We start from the raw sequence: 8,927 nt of genomic DNA, 5'->3' as shown, positions 1-8,927 counted from the left end.
ATCTTCTCTGATGGGCTCCTGTGTCTCGCTCCCCAGCTGCACTCAGCTCCGGGGCCTCCTCGCCATGTGTGCCTGGAACCATAGCCACGGGCACCCAGCAGAACCTCCACAAACGCCCCTCAGCTTGACTTCCCTCTTCCCCTCTTCTCCCACCATCCAATCCCCGACTTGGTCAATTTCACTCCCAGCCGGTGGCCAAGCTTGACCCAGAGAGTTGCATGTAACCTTCGGGTATTTGTGTCAAACATTGTTGATTGGCATTGACTTAGCCATGTAAGGCTGGTTTCTCCTCCAACAACCGCTCAGGCCAGCAAATCCCTGGCGGGTCGTGCTGGGGGGCGGGGGGTGGTTCCTGTTAAAATGCTGATTCTGGTTTGGTGGCCTGGGTGGGCCCAAGATCCTGTGTTTCTAACAAGCCCCCAGGTGATACTGATGGAGTATACTTTGAGTAACAAGGACCTGGGTGCCTTTGGGTCATCAGTTTAATCCCTCTGGCTCCAGTTTTCTCATCCACCAAATAGGGCTCTGACCACCTCACTGGGTTACCACAGGGTCAAATGAGTTAGTGTTTGTGAAAATAAAACAAAAACCAGAGGTACGGAAAAAATGTCAGATGTCACCATCATGTCTTGACTCCAGGATGAATGTGATAAAATCCACAAAAGGCCTCAGCAGGTGTGCAGTGCATGTTGGTTGCTCCTTCTCCAGAGGCTGCAATGCATAATGGTCTGATGCCAGGCAGAGAGATCAGACCGTTCCCAAATTTCAGGCAAGTAAGGAATCCCTCTGAGCTGGGGTGTGGTCAGGAGGATGGAAAGGAGGGAATTGATAGGTGTACATGATTCCACGAGCCCAGGGCCACAACACAGCTGAGAAAATGCAGGCCTGGGCCTCTCCAAGGGGAACCCACCCCTGACCCCCAAAGCAAACTCCATCCCTATAAGCCAGTGAGAGCTCCCATGCTCTGTCCTATGAGCCCCGCCAACTCAGCTCCCAGGTCTGCTCTTGGCTCATGACTTCAATTCTTACGCTTGCCCTGCTGGTTGACCCCTCTTACCTTGGTGATCTGACATAGACCTTGACCACATCTCTGCCTCCTCCCATCTCCCCTGCCCTCATCCCCTTGTCCCCCGCCCCGTCACACACCACTTTTATTTATTTATTATTTATTTTTGGTTGCATTGGGTCTTTGTTGCTGTGTGCAGGCTTTCTCTAGTTGCGGCGAGTGGGAGCTACTCTTCATTGCGGTGAGCGGGCTTCTCATTGCGGTGGCTTCTCTTGTTGCAGAGTGGGGGTTCTAGGCGTGCGGGCTTCAGCAGTTGTGGCTCGTGGGCTCTAGAGCGCAGGCTCAGTAGTTGTGGTGCACGGGCTTAGTTGCTCCGCGGCACGTGGGATCTTCCCAGACCAGGGGTCGAACCCGTGTCCCCTGCATTGGCAGGCGGGTTCTTAACCACTGTGCCACCAGGGAAGCACCACACACACCACATTTAATGTTTGTAACGGACTTCTATACCGATGCCAGCCTATTCCAGGTGGGGACCCATTCTGCCTGGTCTGTGTGACAGGTCACCTACCCACTGCCCTCTCACAGCCGTTTACAATGTGATGAGTGTGAAAGCCATTAGCAGCAGCGGGTGACTCTGCTGTGGGGACTAACTGTGCCAAGGGAGAGGCAGGAGTGGAAAATAGATCCTAGGTTTCAAGCCTGGAATAACGATGAGGTCAGTTTGGAGCGCTGAACTTTGGGGCCAGCGCTGGTCTGACAGCAACATGGAACTTTCCCTCAGGCAGGTGGATGTGTGGGTCTAGAGTCACCAGAAAGGTCAGGCGGGGCTGGGGGCTTTGGAGGTAACCACATAGATGCAATGGCTGAATCTGTGTAGAGAGAAAAGGGCAGAAGACTGAAGATTAGACATCTGGAAACATCTCTGTCCGCCCATGAAGCAAAAATAATTCTCAGGAGGGAATTCCGTGGCGGTCCAGTGGTTAGGACTCCATGCTCCCAGCGTAGGGGGCATGGGTTCGCTCCCTGGTCAGGGAACTAAGATCCCACAAGCCTTGTGGCGTGGCCAAATAATAATAATAATAATAATAATAATAATAATAATAATAATAATAATAATAATTCTCAGGAGAAGGAATCACTCTAGCCAGATACTCAGATCCCCAGATCCCCAGTGGCTTCCTTGCTGGCCTATCGTGGGGTGGGGTGTAGGGCGGCTGGCCAGGAGGGCAGCTAGGCTGGGCCTCACTTTCATAATGGGTCTCAAATTTAGACTCTTGACGTTATTTCCAAATAGGATTATATATACCGTCACAGAGAGGCCCTGAGGGAAATGAAAAAAAAGACATTTATCAGATTTAAACGTGTGGCTTACTGACTGGCCTTGCTGCACAAGGGATTCATATTTCATTAAGATTCTGTGAATCATACAATTGTATTTTATTGTATCTTTTATGTTAAAGTATTAGTTACAGGTGAACATTTAAAATATACCATAATTTGATAATTCTAACCTGGCATTCTTTATTGTGTGACAAAGGATCTCCCTAATTCGAAGTAGGCAGGACTGTCTTGGCTGCTGTTTCTGACCCAAATAGCCAGAAGTCCAGCTCCTGGCCTTCAGGGGCTTTACTGTCCAGACTGAGTTACCAGCTGATGCCTTCAGCTGCTTCTCAAGTCAATCTGTCTTAGAGTCTGGATTCACCTGGACTCAGAATATTTTCCCTTTAACTCCACCTCCCACCTCAACCTTAAATTACCTTAAATTAAAAAAAAATGATTCGAAAGAGCTTTACTTTTTAAAATTTAGCTTACTAACTGTGCTTGTGCTCTGTCCTTCAACACTTCCCCAATTTTCTGCTCCTCGGTAAGGAAAGCATGCTTGATCCTGTCAGACTTGAAACCACTGTAAGCCCTGCTGACATACTTTTTCATTTTAGGCAACCTCATAAGAAGTTTAGGTCTCACGGCACAAACTTCTCGAAGTCAGCCTGGGCACATGCCACTTGCAGATTTGGTGCTTTCCTAACCTTCTTGGTATAAAGGTAAACAATTCTATTACCAGGAGTAATAGTTTTGTAGGATAGCCTAGGATGATATGTCAAATGCCAGACCCTTCTAAATGCCTCTAGACACTGTCTCCAGAAAAAGAAATTTATTTTTAACTGTGGTCAAATACATGTAACATAAAATTTACCATCTTAGCCATTTTTAAAGTGTACACTTCCGTAGTGTTAGTTCATTCACATTGTTATGCAACTAATTTCCAGAACTCTTTTCATCTTGCAAAACTGAAATTCAGTACCCATTGAACAACAGCTCCCCTTTCTCCCCTCCCCCCCGTCCCTGGCAACCACCATTCTTCTCTGTCTCTGTGAATTTGACTACTCCAGGAACCTCATATAAATGGAATCATACATTTGTGTGACTGGCTTATGTCACTTAGCATAATGTCTTCAGGATTCATCCATGTTGTAGCATGTGAATTTCCTTCCATCGTAAGGCTGAGTAATATTCCATTGCATGCATGTACACATCATATTTTGTTTATCCATTCATCCATCAGCGGACACTTGGGTTGCTTCCACCTTTTGATTATTGTGAACAATGCTGCTATGAACATGGATGCACAAATATCTCTTCAAGACTCTGCTTTCAATTCTTTTGGATATATACCCAGAAGTGGAATTGCTGTATCATATGCTAATTCTATTTTAAATAATTTGAGGAACCACATACTGCTTTTTATAGTGGATGCACTATTTTATATTCCCATCAACAGCATACAGGGATTCCAATTTCTCCACACCCTCAACGACACTTACTTTGTTTTGTTTTATTTAATTTTAATATTTATTTATTTTTGGCCATACTGCGAGGCATGTGGGATCTTAGTTCCCTGACCAGGGATCAAACATGGGATCTCGGCAGTGAAAGTGCGGAGCCCTAACCACTGGACCACCAGGGAATTCCTGTTTTGTTTTGTTTTAATAGTAGCCATCCTAATGGCTATGAAGTGGTATCTCACTGTGGTTTTGATCTGCATTTCCCTAATCACATCCCCAGTGATACTGAGCATCTTGTCATGTGTTTATTGGCCATTTGTATATCGCCTTTGAAGAAATGGTTTATTCAAGTCCCAGGTCCATTTTTAAATGGAGTTGTTTGTTCTATTTTTTTGTTGTTAACTTGTAGTTTTTTGGGTTTTTTTAATTTTTGAATTTAATTTTATTTTTTTTTATACAGCTGGTCCTTATTAGTCATCAATTTTATACACATCAGTGTATATGTATCAATCCCAATTGCTCAATTCATCACACCACCACTCCACCCCCCACCACTTTCCCCACTTGGTGTCCATACGTTTGTTCTCTACATCTGTGTCTCATTTTCTGCTCTGCAAACTGGTTCATCTGTACCATTTTTCTAGGTTCCACATATATGCGTTAATATACGATATTTGTTTTTCTTTCTGACTTCCTTCACTCTGTATGACAGTCTCCAGATCCATCCACGTCTCTACAAATGACCCAATTTCGTTCCTTTTCATGGCTGAGTAATATTCCATTGTAAATATGTACCACATCTTCTTTATCCATTCGTCTGTTGATGGACATTTAGGTTGCTTCCATGACCTGGCTATTGTAAATAGTGCTGCAATGAACATTGGGGTGCATGTGTCTTTTTGAATTATGATTTTCTCTGGGTATATGCCCAGTAGTGGGATTGCTGGATCATATGGTAATTCTATTTATAGTTTTTAAAGGAACCTCCATACTGTTCTCCATAGTGGTTGTATCAATTTACATTCCCACCAACAGTGCAAGAGGGTTCCCTTTTCTCCACACCCTCTCCAGCATTTGTTGTTTGTAGATTTTCTGATGATGCCCATTCTAACTGGTGTGAGGTGATACCTCATTGTACTTTTGATTTGCATTTCTCTAATAATTAGTGATCTTGAGCAGCTTTTCATGTGCTTCTTGGCCATCTGTATGTCTTCTTTGGAGAAATGTCTATTTAGGTCTTCTGCCCATTTTTGGATTGGGTTGTTTGTTTTTTTAATATTGAGCTGCATGAGCTGTTTATATACTTTGGAGATTAATCCTTTGTCCATTGATTCGTTTGCAAATATTTTCTCCCATTCTGAGGGTTGTCTTTTCGTCTTGTTTATGGTTTCCTTTGCTGTGCAAAAGCTTTGAAGTTTCATTAGGCCCTATTTGTTTATTTTTGTTTTTATTTCCATTACTCTAGGAGGTGGATCAAAAAAGATCTTGCTGTGATTTATGTCAAAGAGGGTTCTTCCTATGTTTTCCTCTAAGAGTTTTATTGTGTCCGGTCTTACATTTAGGTCTCGAATCCATTTTGAGTTTATTTTTGTGTAGGGTGTTAGGGAGTGTTCTAATTTCATTCTTTTAAATGTAGCTGTCCAGTTTTCCCAGCACCACTTACTGAAGAGACTGTCTTTTCTCCATTGTATATCCTTGCCTCCTTTGTCATAGATTAGTTGACCATAGGTGCGTGGGCTTATCTCTGGGCTTTCTATCTTGTTCCATTGATCTATGTTTCTGCTTTTGTGCCAGTACCGTATTGTCTTGATTACTGTAGCTTTATAGTATAGCCTGAAGTCAGGGAGTCTGATTCCTCCAGCTCTGTTTTTTTTCCTCAAGACTGCTTTGGCTATTCGGGGTCTTTTGTGTCTCCGTACAAATTTTAAGATTTTTTGTTCTAGTTCCGTAAAAAATGCCATTGGTAATTTGATAGGGATTGCACTGAATCTGTAGATTGCTTTGGGTAGTATAGTCATTTTCACAATATTGATTCTTCCAATCCAAGAACATGGTATATCTCTCCATCTGTTGGTATCACCTTTCTTTCATCAGTGTCTTATAGTTTTCTGCATACAGGTCTTTTGTCTCCCTAGGTAGGTTTATTCCTAGGTATTTTATTCTTTTTGTTGCAATGGTAAATGGAAGTGTTTCCTTAATTTCTCTTTCAGATTTTTCATCATTAGTGTATAGGAATGCAAGAGATTTCTGTGCATTAATTTTGTATCCTGCAACTTTACTAAATTCATTGATTAGCTCTAGTAGTTTTCTGGTGGCATCTTTAGCATTCTCTATGTATAGTATCATGTCATCTGCAAACAGTGACAGTTTTACTTCTTCTTTTCCAATCTGTATTCCTTTTATTTCTTTTTCTTCTCTGATTGCCGTGGCTAGGACTTCCAAAACTATGTTGAATAATAGTGGCAAGAGTGGACATCCTTGTCTTGTTCCTGATCTTAGAGGAAATGCTTTCAGTTTTTCACCATTGAGAATGATGTTTGCTGTGGGTTTGTCATATATGGCCTTTATTATGTTGAGGTAGGTTCCCTCTGTGCCCACTTTCTGGAGAGTTTTTATCATAAATGGGTGTTGAATTTTGTCAAAAGCTTTTTCTGCATCTATTGAGATGATCATATGGTTTTTCTTCTTCTATTTGTTAATATGGTGTATCACATTGATTGATTTGTGTATATGGAAGAATCCTTGCATCCCTGGGATAAATCCCACTTGATCATGGTGTATGATCCTTTTAATGTGTTGTTGGATTCTTTTTGCTAGTATTTTATTGAAGATTTTTGTATCTATATTCATCAGTGATATTGGTCTGTAATTTTCTTTTTTTGTAGTATCTTTGTCTGGTTTTGGTATCAGGGTGATGGTGGCCTCATAGAATGAGTTTGGGAGTGTGCCTTCCTCTGCAATTTTTTGCAAGAGTTTGAGAAGAATGGGTGTTAGCTCTTCTCTAAATGTTTGATAGAATTCACCTGTGAAGCCATCTGGTCCTGGACTTTTGTTTGTTGGAAGATTTTTTATCACAGTTTCAATTTCATTCCTTGTGATTGGTCTGTTCATATTTTCTATTTCTTCCTGGTTCAGTCTTGGAAGGTTATACCTTTCTAAGAATTTGTCCATTTCTTCCAGCTTGTCCATTTTATTGGCATAGAGTTGGTTGTAGTAGTCTCTTAGGATGCTTTGTATTTCTGCGGTGTCTGTTGTAACTTCTCCTTTTTCATTTCTAATTTTATTGATTTGAGTCCTCTCCCTCTTTTTCCTGATGAGTCTGGCCAATGGTTTATCAATTTTGTTTATCTTCTCAAAGAACCAACTTTTAGTTTTATTGATCTTTGCTATTGTTTTCTTTGTTTCTATTTCATTTATTTCTGCTCTGATCTTTATGATTTCTTTCTTTCTGCTAACTTTGGGTTTTGTTTGTTCTTCGCTCTCTAGTTCCTTCAGGTGTAAGGTTAGATTGCTTATTTGAGATTTTTCTTGTTTCTTGAGGTAGGCTTGTATAGCTATAAACTTCCCTCTTAGAACTGCTTTTGCTGAATCCCATAGGTTTTGGATCGTCGTGTTTTCATTGTCATTTGTCTCTAGGTTTTTAAAATTTTCCTCTTTGATTTCTTCAGTGATTCTTGGTTATTTAGTAACATATTGTTTAGCCTCCATGTGTTTGTGTTTTTTACATATTTTTCCCTGTAATTCATTTCTAATCTCATAGCGTTGTGGTCAGAAAAGATGCTTGATACAATTTCAATTTTCTTAAATTTACTGAGGCTTGATTTGTGACCCAAGATGTGACCTATCCTGGAGAATGTTCCATGCACACTTGAGAAGAACGTGTAATCTGCTGTTTTTGGATGGAATGTCCTATAAATATCAATTAAATCTATCTGGTCTATTGTGTCATTTAAAGCTTCTGTTTCCTTATTTATTTTCATTTTGGATGATCTGTCCATTGGTGTAAGTGAGGTGTTAAAGTCCCCCACTATTATTGTGTTACTGTCAATTTCCTCTTTTATAGCTGTTAGCAGTTGCCTTGTGTATTGAGGTGCTCCTATGTTGGGTGCATATATATTTATAATTGTTATATCTTCTTCTTGGATTGATCCCCTGATCATTATGTAGTGTCCTTCCTTGTCTCTTGTAACATTCTTTATTTTAAAGTCTATTTTATCTGCTATGAGTATTGCTACTGCAGCTTTCTTTTGATTTCCATTTGCATGGAATATATTTTTCCATCCCCTCACTTTCAGTCTGTATGTGTCCCTAGGTCTGAAGTGGGTCTCTTGTAGACAGCATATATATGGGTCTTGTTTTTTTATCCATTCAGCAAGCCTGTGTCTTTTGGTTGGAGCATTTAATCCATTCACGTTTAGGGTAATTATCAATATGTATGTTCCTATGACCATTTTCTTAATTGTTTTGGGTTTGTTTTTGTAGGTCCTTTTCTTCTCTTGTGTTTCCCACTTAGAGAAATTCCTTTAGCATTTGTTGTAGAGCTGGTTTGGTGGTGCTGAATTCTCTTAGCTTTTGCTTGTCTGTAAAGTTTTTGATTTCTCCATCGAATCTGAATGAGATCCTTGCCGGGTAGAGTAATCTCGGTTGCAGATTCTTCCCTTTCATCACTTTAAGTATATCATGCCACTCCCTTCCCTTCTGGCTTGTAGTTTCTGCTGAGAAATCAGCTGTTAACCTTATGGGAGTTCCCTTGTATGTTATTTGTTGTTTTTCCCTTGCTGCTTTTCATAATTTTTCTTTTTCTTTAATTTTTGCCAATTTGATTACTATGTGTCTCAGCGTGTTTCTCCTTGGGTTTATCCTGTATGGGACTCTCTGCACTTCCTGGACTTGGGTGGCTAATTCCTTTCCCATGTTAGGGAAGTTTTCGACTATAATCTCTTCAAATATTTTCTCTGGTCCTTTCTCTCTCTCTTCTCCTTCTGGGACCCCTATAATGCGAATGTTGTTGCATTTAATGTTGTCCCAGAGGTCTCTTAGGCTGTCTTCATTCTTTTCATTCTTTTTTCTTTATTCTGTTCCACAGCAGTGAATTCCACCATTCTGTCTTCCAGGTCATTTATCCGTTCTTCTGCCTC

General features: G+C 41.0%; 1 long non-coding RNA gene across 1 annotated transcript in view; it reads right to left on the bottom strand.

Moving 5' to 3' along the window:
* Positions 1 to 1,180: 1,180 nt before the first annotated feature.
* LOC103008138 (uncharacterized) overlaps positions 1,181 to 8,927 on the bottom strand; it is a 28,475-nt gene continuing 20,728 nt past the window's right edge. The window contains exon 5 of the long non-coding RNA XR_450417.2: positions 1,181 to 1,875. This is a non-coding gene — a long non-coding RNA (uncharacterized LOC103008138). The remainder of the gene's footprint in view (positions 1,876 to 8,927) is intronic.

This window comes from Balaenoptera acutorostrata, chromosome 12 (assembly GCF_949987535.1).
Source record: "Balaenoptera acutorostrata chromosome 12, mBalAcu1.1, whole genome shotgun sequence".
NCBI classification, from domain to species: Eukaryota; Metazoa; Chordata; class Mammalia; order Artiodactyla; family Balaenopteridae; genus Balaenoptera; species Balaenoptera acutorostrata.
This window is presented reverse-complemented; position numbering and strand designations above follow the sequence as displayed.